The sequence below is a fragment of the Acomys minous genome (assembly GCF_964271855.1).
Source record: "Acomys minous genome assembly, chromosome: 1".
Lineage (NCBI taxonomy): Eukaryota > Metazoa > Chordata > Mammalia > Rodentia > Muridae > Acomys > Acomys minous.
Genome location: NC_140483.1, coordinates 5,919,934 through 5,934,570, shown reverse-complemented (window position 1 = coordinate 5,934,570; position 14,637 = coordinate 5,919,934). Strand labels below are relative to the sequence as shown.

Here is a 14,637-nt window from a genome sequence, read left to right as displayed (position 1 = left end):
TACTGTTTTCAGTCTCAATAAAATTTAAACTAGCACTCAGAAGATCCCCCACGTAAAGCCAAAGGTACGTGACAGCGGTACTCCATCTTGGCGTCTAGCAGTAACCCCCAGTGCTCACTTGTGAAGCAAAAGCAGGACTCGTGTCATTTGTCACTTCTTATTTAGACAACTGACTTCAGCCACGGTGATTCCTTAAGCATGGTTTAGTTCATCTGTCTGTTGATGTGGCTGTCATGAACTCAGTCAGTGCTACCCAGTGTAGGGGCCCAAAACACCCATTAATAACTGAAGGGAGACAAGAGGCAGGGATCAACATGGCCTCAGAACACCGCATGGCGCTTTACTATAAAAGGACCATTAGCAGCCAGAGTAGAAAAGCCTTCAGAAACTTCTGAGGTCATCACTCCTCTGGGGGTGCCACCGGACTAGCGGCTGGAGTTCACTCAGCAAACAGCTCCTCAGAGCCCAGCTCGGTGTCCTGGGTCAGAGCCTGCCCTTCAGTGAGGCAGCACCCACACCCCAGGAGCCCCAGCATGGGCTGCTCACACAGAACCAAGAGGCAAGCCCAAACAGAAATATTATTGGTCTTCACAGCCATCCTTATCCAGTCTGGAAACCGACTACAGGATGGACCATGAGTGAGAACGAGGCTTGGAGAAACTGAGCCCACAGCAGAGAGTGATGACAAAGAGCAGATCTGAAGAGCAGCATCCAAAAGAAAATAGAAGATGCTAGGCAAGATTGGGCAACCTATCAATAAAAGCTGCAGAAACAGCAGTGAGGAGCTGGGGGTGTGGCTTGATGGAAGAGAGCTCACCCAGCATACATCTGAGTCCCCAGTGAGGATACAGAGCAAATTTCTGACAGAGATGATTCAACTGCGTGGCAAATAAGGGATAAAGAATAGGGGTACGGGGGTTTCCAAACAACATTGAGTAGACTTCTTAGATGTCCAACAAAGTGACAAGAATAACTGCCCCATTCTCTGGGAGGTCCATCAAGGTCACAGAACCTGGTCTGAGAACAAGACAACTGAAGTTGATGTGAGGAAAACAGGAGGAGAGAAGAAAGGAGGAAGGGAACAGTGAGAGAAGACTGGGGAGGTGGGGGCTCTGAAGATGTGAGATAAAGCAGAACGTGCTCCCCAGAACAAAGAACGTAAATAGTAGACAAGTGTCGTCAAGGCCAGACACGGGCCAGTCACAAGGAGTCCACACAGAGTGAGCTGCCACCTGAAGCTTACACAGGAAACTGAAGTTCAGGGAGCAGAAGGGTTCCACAAGAGCTGCACACAACCACATAAGCTGTGGGCAGTTCAGCCTTACAAGAAGTGCAAGCCAAGCCTGAGTGAGATCCCCTTGCACAGCTACAAGTTGACAAAGCGCAGGCGCCTCCCATAAGCAGTTGCCGCAGCAGCTGTAGCTCAAGCTACTCTAGTCCAGGAGGTGGGGTCATTTGGGTGGGGCTTTGGCATGATCTTATAAAGCTGAAGACATGCACTCCTTCCAGCCCGGTGGTATCACCCTTAGACATGCCCACCAGAGGCAAGGAGGCAAGCGTGTGCGTAGCAGGATGCCCACAGCCACTTTTTACAAGAAACTGGAAACGACAGGATTACACATGGACAGAGGACGGGTTAAATCAACTTTGCCATATTGATGCAATGAGGTACAGCAGTGACCATGGAGGGATTAGAGCCACAGTCTGCAATGTGGATTTTTTTGTTGTTGTTGTTGAAACATTTTGAGAGAAATAAGCAAGTCCCAAGAGACTGTATATACATGGCATCTTTGTATTTAAGGTCTACAAACAAAAAGAAACAAATAAAATGTTGAAAAGGATGAGAGTACTAAAACTGATATATATATCAAGAAAATGGTAAGCACAAAATTCTAATAAAGGAGGAGGAGAGGGTGAGCATAAGAAAGACGTGGCAAGTCCAGGGTACCAGCTATATTAGTAAGTGGGGCCAGGGGTGTGTTAGAGTATGTATGATGAGCACACAGAAAAGCCTGGAGTTTGATTATCAGCAACACATACACATGAATGCACACACACACACACACATGAACATATGTATACACACATGAACATACACATATACACATGTGCTCACATATACATACACACACATTCACATATATACACACATACATACACATACATGCATGCGCACACACATGAACATATCTATACATACACATATGCATACATGAACATACACATATACACATGTGCTCACATACACGTATACACACACACACATACACACACACACCTAGTTCATCTTGTTCCTAGAATTAAGATGTGGATGCAATGGAAACCAAAATTATATGAATTCTAAGAGAAAACAAATCCCTAACCCAAACTCATTTTTAGGATTTCCTGTATTTTATTTAAAGTGCCATCACTGAGAGCTGCTCAGGAGCCAGGGCGCACACATGTCTCTCCTTAACGCTCGCTGTCTTTGGTGTCTGCAGAGACATCTTTCTTTGCTGCAAGGCGATCAGAGAGGCAGAAATTCACCACGTCTATTCTTAAGATTCAGGCCAGAGAGATCTTCGCCTGTTGTGGGAATCCCACTGTTGAAGTTGATCTCTACACTGCAAAAGGTCTCTTCAGAGCTGTGGTGCCCAGTGGTGCCTCCACCAGCATCTATGAGGCCCTAGAATGCCGTGGCAGTGCTAAGACACGCTCCGTGGGGAAGGGTGTCTCAAGGGCTGCTGAGCACATCAATAACGCTGCTGCAGCTGCTCGGGGTAGCAAGGAACTGAAGGTGGTGGAGCAAGAGAAGAGGCCAGGCTGGTGATCGAGATGGACGCACTTAAAAATAAATCTAAATTTGGTGCAAACGCCATCCTAGGAGTGTCTCTGGCTGCCTGCAAAGCTGGTGCTGTGGGAAAGGGGGTGCCCCTTTACTGTCACATCACTGACCACGCTGAAGTCATCCTGCTGGTCCCAGCTTTCAGTGTGATCAGCAGGGACTCTCATGCTGGTAACAAGCTGCCCATGCAAGAGTTCGTGATCCTCCCTGTGGGGCACAGGGTTACCACAACCTGAAGAATGGCATCAAGGCGAGATACGGCAAGGATGCCACCAACGTAGGTGACGGGGCGGGCTGATTTGCACCTACCCTCCTGGAGATCAAAGAAGCCCTGGAACGGCTACACTGAGCAGGTTGTCATTGGCATGGGCGTGGCTGCCTCTGAGGGCCATAGGTCTGGCATGTATGACCTGGACTTCAAGTCTCCTCATGACCTCAGCAGGTACATCACACCCGACCAGCTGGCTGACCTGTACAAGTCCTTCATCCACCAGTACCCAGGGGTGTCCATCAAAGACCCCTTTGACCAGGATGACTGGGAAGCTTGGCAGAAGTTCGTAGCTAGTGCAGGCATCCAGTTGGTCGGCCATGATCTCACCATAGCCAACCCTAAGCAAACTGCCAAGGCTGTGGGCGCAAAGTCCTGCAACTGCCTCCTGCTCAGAGTGAACCAGATCAGCACTGTGACTGAGTCTCTGCAAGCGTGTGAGCTGGCCCAGGGGTGTCATGGTGTCCCACTGCTCTGAGGAGACTGAATGCAAGACAACCCTCCCCTAGTGGTTCTACATGCAAAATAAAAGCCACAGTAACCCTTGGAAAAAATTTCAAAACAATTAAATTGCCACCGTTAAGCAGTTTTCTTGAGAACCGTTTTGTTTTTTGTTTGTTTGTTTGTTTATCTTCTTTGTGGTTTTTCAAGACCGGGTTTCTCTGTCCTAGACTGGCTTTGTAGACCAGGCTGGCCTCGAACTCAGAGTCTGCCAGCCTCTGCCTCCTGAGAGCTGGGATTACAGGTGTGTGCCACCACACAGTGTCCACATTAGAAAGCCCTCCTGGCTGTTAGGCCTGGTCCTGCCGTTTTGTTGTCTCTTTACCACTTCAGTTGCCCCAGGAAGCGTTTAGCTTCTTCAGGTCAGTGCACTGCTTTAGAAACCCCACCCTGAGCCAAATGGCAAAGGGACACCTGCTCCAATACTTCAATTCTTAACTTCATTGTGTGTGTTTGTTCCAGGCCTCCTGGACTAGCCAAGAGTTGCCACCTCTTATGGTCCAGGAGCTCCGGGTGCCAATGGTCTCTTCCCACTGCAGCTCAGCTCAGGAAAGGACAGTGCACATTTGGGAGGAGCACTTACCACAGTTTCCAAGTAACACATTTCTGGCTACTCTTACTTGTTTGGTTTGGTTTGTCTTGTTTTGTTTTCAAGACAGGGTTTCCCTGTGTAGCCTTGGCTTGCTTTTGTAGACCAGGCTGACCTCAAACTCACAGTGATCCACCTGCCTCTGCCTCCCGAGTGCTGGGATTAAAGGCGTGCGCCACCACGCCCGGCTCTTTTATTTCCTATCATTAGGGGTCTTTCATTGTGATCCCTTCCTTATCCTTCACCTATCCTGTTAGTCGCTTTTGTTCACCTAGACATTTTTGTCACACTGCCATGTCACATGTATATATACACATACATACATACATATATACATACATGCATACATGCATGCATATATACATACATGCATACATACATACATGATTATATGTATCTAAAATCTAGAAACCACAAGTGAGAGAAAACAGACAATAGTTACCTTTCCGAAATTGGCTTAATACGATTATCTCTCACTGCCTCCATTTTTCTGGAAAGAGTAGAACTTCACTGTTCTCTAAGGCTGAAAACCTCCATTGTGTGTTATGCCACGTTTCCCTTATGCAACCCTCTGGTCCTGGGCACCAGGTTGGTTCCATAACTCAGCTCCTGCTAACAGTGCTGCAGTAAACACTGATGTGTAAGTGTCTCTGTATTGCTTTGACCTGGAGTCACCAGAAGACAATTGTTACAGAGGGGGAAAAAAGAGGTATACTGACCACACAGAGATTGGGACTGCAACAGGAAGAATATCAAGATTGAGCTGTGCTTGTGACACAGGGCTCAGTCTTGTCTCTCACCCTGTGTTTGGGGTTACCCCATGCATTCCCGTGTAGAGACCAGAAGTCAACTCTGGGTACTGTTCTCCCCCAGTTCAGCCACTGAACACCCAGGATCCCCTGGCATCCGCTTTCCCAGCACTGAGATACAGATGCATGCTGTCACACCTAGGTTTTACATGGGCGCTAGGGATCCAAATCCAGGTCCTTGTGCTTGCTCAGTGGCCACTTCACCCATTGTGACAGTTACCTCGTGGTCAACTTAATGAGCTCTAGGATCACCCAGAAGATGGGCCTCTGGGCATGCCTGTGAGAAATGAGTTTGATAAAGTTAATTGAAGTGGGAAGGACCCCACTCTGGATGGGCACATCCCCAAAGATAGGATGCCAGGACTGAACAAAACAAGAAAGGACTCTGAGCACAGTACAACCAACATCATTTTTTCTCTCTGCTTCCTGACTGTGGAAGCTATGACCAAATGTCCCAAGTCCTGCTACATGACGCCCCACCACGAGGGACTGCAACCTTAATTGTGAGCCAAAATAAACCCTTTCCCATGAAGTTGATTTGCTAGGGGCATTTTATCACAGCAACAGAAAAAAACAAAAAACAAAAACAAAAACAAAAACAAAAACCTAGAAGAGCCACTGAGCTATCTCCCAGGCCCCAGCCTTGTCTACTTGAAGCCGAGGTTACATGTCAAGAGAGAGAACACGGGAATATGCTAGAACCGTGTTTTAAAGCATTTTGAAATTTTATCTGTCATCTGTGGTATTTCACGAGCCAGTCAGATACATGAAAATGAATAGGTATGCACAGACGATACAGCAGGAGGCTGCAGCTGCAGAGTGTGGCTGACACCGAAGAATGCAAGTTAGCTTAAGTTAGCTGTAGCTCAGTCATGTTACTTATACACTTTCTGCTGAAAGCAGCCAAATGGGTCAAGTTAAGAAAAATTTCCACTACTACACCCCCACAGCCCCTACCCCACCTTACCCAGAATCCGTTAGCCTGAGATAATTCTGAGAATAGCTGCACCCTCATACCCACCCCTGTCTCACCCTAACACCCACCAAGACCAACAGCCTCCGGATTCTCCCCTCATTCCTTCCCATGCTCCATTTAATCTACCCAATCCCCTTAGAGTGCAACTGTAGTAACCAATAAGATCTGCAATTACCACTGTTGCTGAAATCTGCTTCTGTAAGAGAGTATTTGAACCACACACACACACACACTTTGGCTATTCAGGGTCTTATGAGCTTGATGGACCCCGACACGTCGGCTCAATAAAAGTCCTTTGTTTTTGCATCGACTCTGGACTGTGACTCTCACTGGGCTTCCAGGGATAGACTCTGACAATCTGAGCCTAACAACATGATACAACAGCAGCACTGAGCTTGCACTACCAGACCTGCTCTCAGGCCCGTGGTAGGTCCAGGGAAGAGCCGTTGCCTAGACCTTCGCTGGGCTTGGCATGCCAGAGCGATGCAGGGTCAGGTAACACACTCAGCATGTTGATGGATAGTCAGACTTATTTTGACCACACAGATGAGGCCACTGAGAAATAAAACCAGAAATCTGCCCTCGAGCAAATGTGTCCATAACCAATTTGATCTTCCCTAAAACAATGACTGTGGTGTCCTCCAACCATGGTAGTGACTGATCGCTTCCTCAAGATTTTCTACTCATATTCATGTGGTCTGCGTTCAGTCATTTCCTGTCCACTGGATCAGAAGCAAATGACGTTTCTGAAATGGACAGCGTGTGGTTTTAAAATGGCTCAGACTGTGGCAGAATCAGGGAGACTCTACATTTTAAGAAAGATTTGCCATAAGGCCTTTTCCCAGCAGTATTTTGCTGGCACAGCAACTGTACCTGTTTACTGGCGCAGCATGACTATGAGACACATACATATGAAATGAGACTGCACTTTCAGTAGTCAGTCCATTAGTTTGTCACACAAGGATAAAGGGTAATTAGCATTTCTGCCTGCTTAGGTTGGGCCCCCCCCATCAATAACTAATTAAGAAAATGCCCTACAGTCTTGCCTACAGCCTGATCTTATGGAGGCATTTTCTTAATTGCAGCTCCCTCCTCTCAGGGGACTTAGCCTAAGTGTTGAGCACACTCCTGTCTCTGCCCCACCTCCCCACCCACCCAGCTCTGGAGACACAGGGGCACGCAGCACACACCCAGCTTTTTACATGAGTGCTAGATCAAAATCAGGCCCTCGACATTATGCAGCAAGAATTCTATCAACTGAGCTGTGCTCCCAAACCTTATTTTTGTTTTTGAGACAGAGTCACACTTCATAGCCAGGCTGGCCTCAACAGTATGACAATCCCCCTGCCTCAGTGCTGGAATTACAGTGTGAGCATTTTTCTTATTCACAGAGGAATCTAGGTTTATGTTTTGTTTGCACGATGGGTATACAAGTCAAATGTGTACAAGATATAAAAGTTAAATCATAATCCACACACCGGAAGTACGATAAATGCAAAAATAACCTAGACTCTTCATGAAGTCTCAATTAGTGTCGAGCTGATGTTTCAGGCATTGCTTAAAGTTAACTTTGAATGGCAGTCAGTAGGCAGCACATAGTCTGGTAAGGAAAACACGCTGAAGTCTTTTAAAATCAGTGCTTTTTCACAAAAAGAGGCTTTGTAGGAAGAAGTGTGTGCCACCAGGACTCTCGCTTTGCTCGTCCCTGACTCTCTGGGGCTGCCCTCAGTTCTGACAGCTTCTCTTCCATGTGGCTGTGTGCAGTCCACGCCTAGTTTATTACTGTCTTATTATTGCTGTCTCTCTGAAAAATTGTTGTCTCTCTGCTCTGAGAGTCAATCCTGGCATCATGACAGTGAGGCAAACACAAATGTAGCCTCTGTGTCCCCAGAATAAAAGGGCACATCATCATAGGATTTATAGCTACTAGTTCAATTTTTATTTTAGTTACCATGTGCAATGGTGGTCCTTCAGGCAGCCCCTACAAAGAATGGCTCTTGGAAATAAGTCATCCTAAATGCATATCTTTGTGTCTTGTCTCTTCAACCAGTGAGAACATATGGAGGTAGATACTGTGTCTTGTAAAAGAAATGGATGGCTGCCTCCTTTTACCTCCCTCACATTTGAGACCATTTGGAGATCTGGGATGTATTTCTTAATAATACACTAAAAAGTGCAAAGTGCAAGCACACACCTACACAGACCAGATAAAGTGGAAAGCTGCATGATTCTTAGAGCTGATACTGGCAACACTGAGACCAGATCCTTCTAGAAACAGTGTGTTTCGGATGGAAAACCTCATCTTTGCCTCTCCCGGAGATACATTAGTTCATACACCAAGTCAGTTCCTGGTCAATACTTAGGTCCAATGCACAGACCTGAGGACAGGAAAAAAGTTACTCTTTCCTGAAACTTATCTGCAGGTAAATATAACAGGCCCCACAATGGGCTAGGAATCGGGGGTCTGCCCTCTCATGACAGCTGTGTCTTTCTGGGATGATGACTCATGCTCACTGTGCTGTCAGCACTGAGCAGGTCAACCTTTCACCCTGCAGGGAAACAGCCATCTCTGACTCTCAGCCATTCCCGCTCAGACTTGAGCCACACAAGCCATGGGCAACTAAGGGGCCTCCTTGGTGGCTTTATTTGCAGAGGTTACTGCTGTGTCACAGGGTGGGGAGTCACACACACACACACACACACACACACACACACACACACACACACACGACCTAAAAATGGAAATATAATTAATAAAGAAAATACAAAACAAGGAAATCCTAGAGATGGAAAATTTAGGAGAGAGAACAGGAGATACAGATGTAAGCATCACCAACAGAATACAGGAGATGGAGGAGAAAAATCTCAGGTGTAGAAGATACAATTGAAGAAATTGATACATCTGCCAGGGAAAATATTAAATTGAAAAAGTTTCTGACATAAAAATTCAAGAAGTCAAGGACATGATGAAAAGACAAAACCTAAGAATAATAGGAATAGAAGAAAAAGATTTCCAGCTCCAATGACCAGAAAACATTCTTAACAAAATCATAAAAGAAAATTTCATCAACCTAAAGAAAAAAAATGCCTTTAAACATACAAGAGGCTTATAGAACACCAAATAGATTAGGGAAACAACACCCTTTACAATAGGCACAAAAAATATAAAGCATCACAGTGTGATTCAAACCAAGAAAGTAAAAGATATGTATGACAAGAACTTCAAGTCTCTGAAGAAAGAAATTGAAGAAGATATCAGAAGATGGAAAGCTCTCCCATGCTCATGGATCAGTAGGATTAACATAGTAAAAACGGCCATCTTACCAAAAGCAATCTACAGATTCAATGCAATCCCCATCAAAATACCAACACAATCCTTTATAGACCTTGAAAGAACCATTTTCAAATTCATATGAAAAACAAAAATAGCTAAAACAATCCTGTATAATAAAAGAACTTTGGGAGCTATCTCCATCCTTAACTTCAAGCTCTACTACAGAGCAATGGTAATAAAAAAAAAACTGCATGTTATTGAAATAGAAAGAGACTGGCTGATCAATGGAATCAAATTGAAGACAAAGAAATAAACCCACACATATATGGACACTTGATTTTTGACAAAGGAGCCAAAACCATACAATGGAAAAAAAAGAAAGCATCTTCAACAAATGGTGCTGGTCTAACTGGATGCAGAAAAATGCAAATATATTCACATCTATCGCCCTGCACAACACTCAAATCTAAATGGATCAAAGACCTCAACATAAAACCAGAAACACTACATCTATTAGAAGAAAAAGTGGGGAAGACCCTTGAACTCATTGTCACAGGAGACAACTTCCTGAACAAAACACCAACAGCTCTAAGATCAACAATTAATAAGTGGGACTTCATGAAACTGAAAAGCAAAGGAGACTGTCAAGAGAACAAAACAGCAGCCTACAGATTTGGAAAAGATCTTCACCAACCCTATATTTGACAGAGGGCTAATATCCAAAATATATAAAGGACTCAAGAAATTGAACACCCACAAACCAAATCTCATTTTAAAATGGGTTACGGAGCTAAACAGAATTCTCAACAGAGGAACAATTAACATCCTTAGTCATCAGGGAAATACAAGTCAAAACAAGTCTGAAATTCCATCTTACACCCATCAGAATGGCTAAAATCAAAAATTCAAGTGATAGCACATGCTGGCAGGGATGTGGGGAAAGGGGAACACTCCTCCATTGCTGGTGGGAGTGCAAACTTGTATAACCACTCTGGAAATCAATCAGGCACTTTCTCAGGAAGTTAGGAATAGCTCTACCTCAAGATCCAGCCTATCACTCATAGGCATACACACCCAAAAGATGCTCCACCAAACAACAAAGACATCTGTTTAACTATGTTCATAGCAACTTTATTCGTAATAGCCAGAATCTGGAAATAACCCAAATGTCCCTCAATCGAAGAATGGATAAATAAACTATGGTACATTTATACAACAGAATACTACTCAGTTATTAAAAACAAGGAAACCATGAAATTTGCAGGCAAATGTATTGAACTAGAAAAGATGATCCTGAGTGAGGTAACCCAGACCCAGAAAGGCACACATGGTATGTATTCACTTATAAGTGGGATGTAGCCATACAGACAGGATAAACATACTACGCTGTACAGACCCAAAGAAGAGAAGTAACAAGGAGGATCCAAGGGAGGACGCTTAAATCTCACTCAGAAGTAGAAATAGAATAGACAGTGGAAGTGGTTAGAGGGAGGGAGCATGGAGAGAGATGAGGGTCAATATCAGAACTGGGGAGGATATGAGGGTGACTCTAGTTGAGACGTCTAGTGGCAGGGGTCATGGAGACTGAGGAGGACACTCTCTGGGTAGACAGGACTCCTGGTGGAGGGAGGGGAACACCAACCCACTCACAAAAACTTTGATACAAAACTTACCATGCCTATAAGATATCCAACCAATGCCTGGCCCAACCTGAGACTCACTCCATGGAAGACAGTCAGCCCCCGACACTATTAAGGATACGCTGCTATGCTTGCAGACAAGAGTCTAGCGTAGCTGTCCTCTGAGTGGCTCCATCTGGCAGCTGATGAAAGCAGATGCAGAGACCCACATCCAAACATTGGGTGGAGCACAGGGAGTGTTGCGGAAGAGTAGGGGGAAGGCTAGAAGGATTCAGAGGGCCTAGGAACCCCACAAGAAGACCAACAGAGCCAACTAACCAGATCCCAGGGGGACCTGTGGAGACTGAAGCTCCAACCAAGGACCATGCATGGACTGGACCTAGGACCCCTACACAGCTGTAGCCAATGGGCAGCTCAGCCCTCATATGGGTCCTCTAGTAAGGGGAATTTGGGCTGTCTCTGACAAGGACTCTGTTACCTGTTTTTCAATCACTTCCCCCTGGCAGAGCTGCCTGGACAGGCCAGAGGGAAAGAGGGTTCACTCAGGCTTGATGCTGGGTAGGAGGGGGGCTCCCCTTCTCTGGGGAATAGGGGAGAGGTATAGGGGAGCAGGGAGGGAGGGTGGGACTGGCAGGAAAGGAGGGAGGGGGACTATGACCAAGATGTAAAGTGGATAGTTAATAATAATTTTTTAAAAATTCAAAGACCAGGCAGGGTGGTGCACGCCTATAAACCCAGCACTTGTTTGGGAGATACAGACAGGAGGATCAGGAATTCAATGTTATCCTCAGATACACACTGAGTTTGAGTTGTCTGGCCCAGATAAAACTCTGTCTCAAAAACAGGTAAGAAGTAAAAACAGCTAGACTGCCAGGTGTTGTCTAATTCAGTCGTTAGTAGAGACCGGGCTGTAGGAATTGTCGACACGTGCCCTGGAACGTCATAGTTCTAACCTAGAAGCTCCATTCAAATGCTGCCTTCTTTTAACGTCTTATGATTTTGTGTGCGTATGCACTGTGCAGGGATATGGTGCATGTGACAGGGTGCACAGGCTGAGACAGGGGACAACTTTGTGGAATCAGTTCTCTCCTTCCATGTTTACATGGTCTCAGGGCTTGAGCCATTTTTACCAGCCCCAAACATTGCCTTCCTAGATAGGGCAGTGTATTGCTAGTCTAAGAAATGGTTGTGTCAGGCTGTTAGCTGCTGGCTGTCCCCACGTTTCAGAACTCATTAACCAACCATGTGCTACTACTTTTTCCTAGACCTACATTACAACATGAAGATGAAGAGTGAGCATTTCACATTCTGTGCTGTGGGAAAAAAGCTTCCCACCCCTCTGCTTTTCTTTGTTAGTCTCACTGCCCAGCGTTAGCTATTGTCCTCGAAAATAGTTAGAGGTGGCAAGGATCAAAGTCATTCTGATGATAGTTTATAGTTCTGGGAACTTTTTATTACAAACAAGGCTGGGCGGAGGATCAAGGATTCCAAGCACACACTTGCTTTCCTCACACAAGACTTGAGTGGCAACTGCAGGCTTACTTGTGAAACCAATGCCCGGATTATCTCTCAGAAAAAAAAATTTCCGGAACTTCCAAAGTAATGTTTGTTCTCTCAAACAAAGTATTATGGGATTGCCTGGAGCCAGTAATACCACACCCAGCCACGCATTCCTCTAAACCACTTTCCTAAAGAAACTAGGCAAGCTGTGGAGTCTCGTGAGCGTTGGGTGTTGCCAAGTTAGCAGGAGGTCTGAAGCTTATGAAAGGCTGAAGGCACCTGGGAAACCGGAAATGCAGATGGACCAAAGAGAACACTGCCCAAAGGGGATACTTCTTCACAGGGAGATCTGCAACTTGATAGTAGACTTCAGCCTTGTTCTGTTGTGTCTTACAGTGATCGTGTGGCCTGCAGAGTGCTCTTCTCTGGCCGCACCTGTGAAGGAAGCTGTGGCCTGGGATTTCGGAGCTTTGGTTCCATGTTTGTCTTCTGCGGCTTGCACCAAATGACTTAAGAATAAATTGTTTTCTACGTTTTTAGTTTAAAAATAACCTGTGGTATCTTACTGGTGTTTCTCATAAACTGACTCACAAAAAGCTTCTGTCTAGCAAAGGAAACTCCAGCAGTTGAAGAGGCAACCTGCAGAGTGGGAGAAAAGACTTGCCAGATACTCGTCCAGTAGAAGATTAGTGTCTAGAGTAGACACAGAGCTCTAAAAGCTCAACACTAGCAAAATAAACAACCACTCAAAACATAGCTATGGAACTGAAGAGAAAATTCTCAAAAGAAGAAGCGTTTTCTATTTTTCGTTGCAACCAAAGACATCTCAATAAAGTGGAGTTTCCCATAACTGCGTATACACTTTAATGTTCTGTCTAGACACAGAGAGTGACAGATTGGCTGATGTCTTTTCTTCCCGGCTTTGTGTTTTAGATCTTAACATTTGTAGGGCTGTTACCATTCCGGGGCCTGGCTTCAAGCTGAACTCTCAATGCCCATACCGCCTCTCAGCTATCTGTTGCACGTTGTGTTTTGTTTTTGTTAAAATCTGCTAAGAAAATGAAGAAACAAACCGCAAGGTAGAGGAAGAATTGTATAGACCACATCTTCGATGAATGCTATTAACTAGCATGCATGTATAGAAGAGATAGACAGATAAATAAATAAATAGATAGATAGATAGATAGATAAACAAACAAACAAATAAATAAATAAATACCCAAAGCCAAATAGAGCAAAGGAGTGAGGAGCTACATCAAAGGTGTACAGGTAAAGTCAGGTGTGGTGGTGAACACTTTTAATCCCAACCCTGGGAACACAGAGGCAGGTGGAGCTCTGTGACTGCTAACCCAGCCAGGTCTACAGAGTGAGTTCCATGTCGGTCAGAGCTATACACTAAGACCTTGTCTTACAACAAAGGGGGAAACTTCCTCTTGAGAGTGGCGGTGAAGCCGGATGGACTGCCGTGAAGGCATTGGGCACGCTTCGGGAGTACAAGGTGTTGGGGAGCTGCTGGTCCACCCCGAAGTGCCAAAAGCCACCACTGTACCGAATGCGCATCTTTGTGCCCAACCATGTGGTGGCCAAGCCCCACTTCTGGTACTTCATGTCGCAGCTGAAGAAAATGAAGTAGTTGTCCGGGGAGATAGCGTCCATGTGGGCAGGTGTTTGAGAAGTCACCGCTTCCTGTAAAGAACTTCGGCATCTGGCAGCACGACAACTTCCACAGTGGCGCACACAACATGTACCGAGAATACCGGCACCTAACCACTGCTGGCGCCATCACACAGTGCTACTGGGACGTGGGTGCCCGGCACCGTGCCTGTGCGCATTCCATCCAGATCATGAAAGTGGAAGAGATTGCAGCTGGCAAGTGCCTCCGGCCAGCTGTCAAGCAGTTCCACGACTCCAAGATCAAGTTCCTGCTGCCCCACCGAGTGCTGCTACACCAGCACAAGCCTCACTTCACCACCAAGAGGCCCAACATCTTCTTCTAGATCCAGAGGAAATGGTACTTCTCTCCTCAAAGTGACAAAAAAGAACGCTGGATATAAGGACTCCATAGTTTTATACATGACATATAGACCCTTTCTCTGTATGGATGCTTTAAAACCTAAGAAGCTGTCACGTGTCTCATTCTAGATTGTCTGAAGTCTCTTGCTAGAACAGATGTGTTCTTCCAACAGTTTACAAACAAATCCTCTAAGAGACAGAGGTGATGGCGCCATTTCCATATTGTCTTTTAAAGGCACTGCA

At 45.5% G+C, this 14,637-nt stretch overlaps 2 pseudogenes across 2 annotated transcripts; both read left to right on the top strand.

The window, feature by feature from the left end:
- The first annotated feature begins 314 nt into the window (after nt 1–314).
- LOC311597173 (alpha-enolase-like) lies at nt 315–3,601 on the top strand (annotated as a pseudogene). Its single transcript has 2 exons — nt 315–369; nt 2,481–3,601. The product of its transcript is annotated as an alpha-enolase-like (transcript).
- Nucleotides 3,602–5,773: 2,172 nt separating this feature from the next.
- On the top strand, nt 5,774–14,380 carry LOC311597168 (large ribosomal subunit protein eL20-like; annotated as a pseudogene). Its single transcript has 2 exons — nt 5,774–5,835; nt 13,801–14,380. The product of its transcript is annotated as a large ribosomal subunit protein eL20-like (transcript).
- The last annotated feature ends 257 nt before the right edge of the window (nt 14,381–14,637 follow it).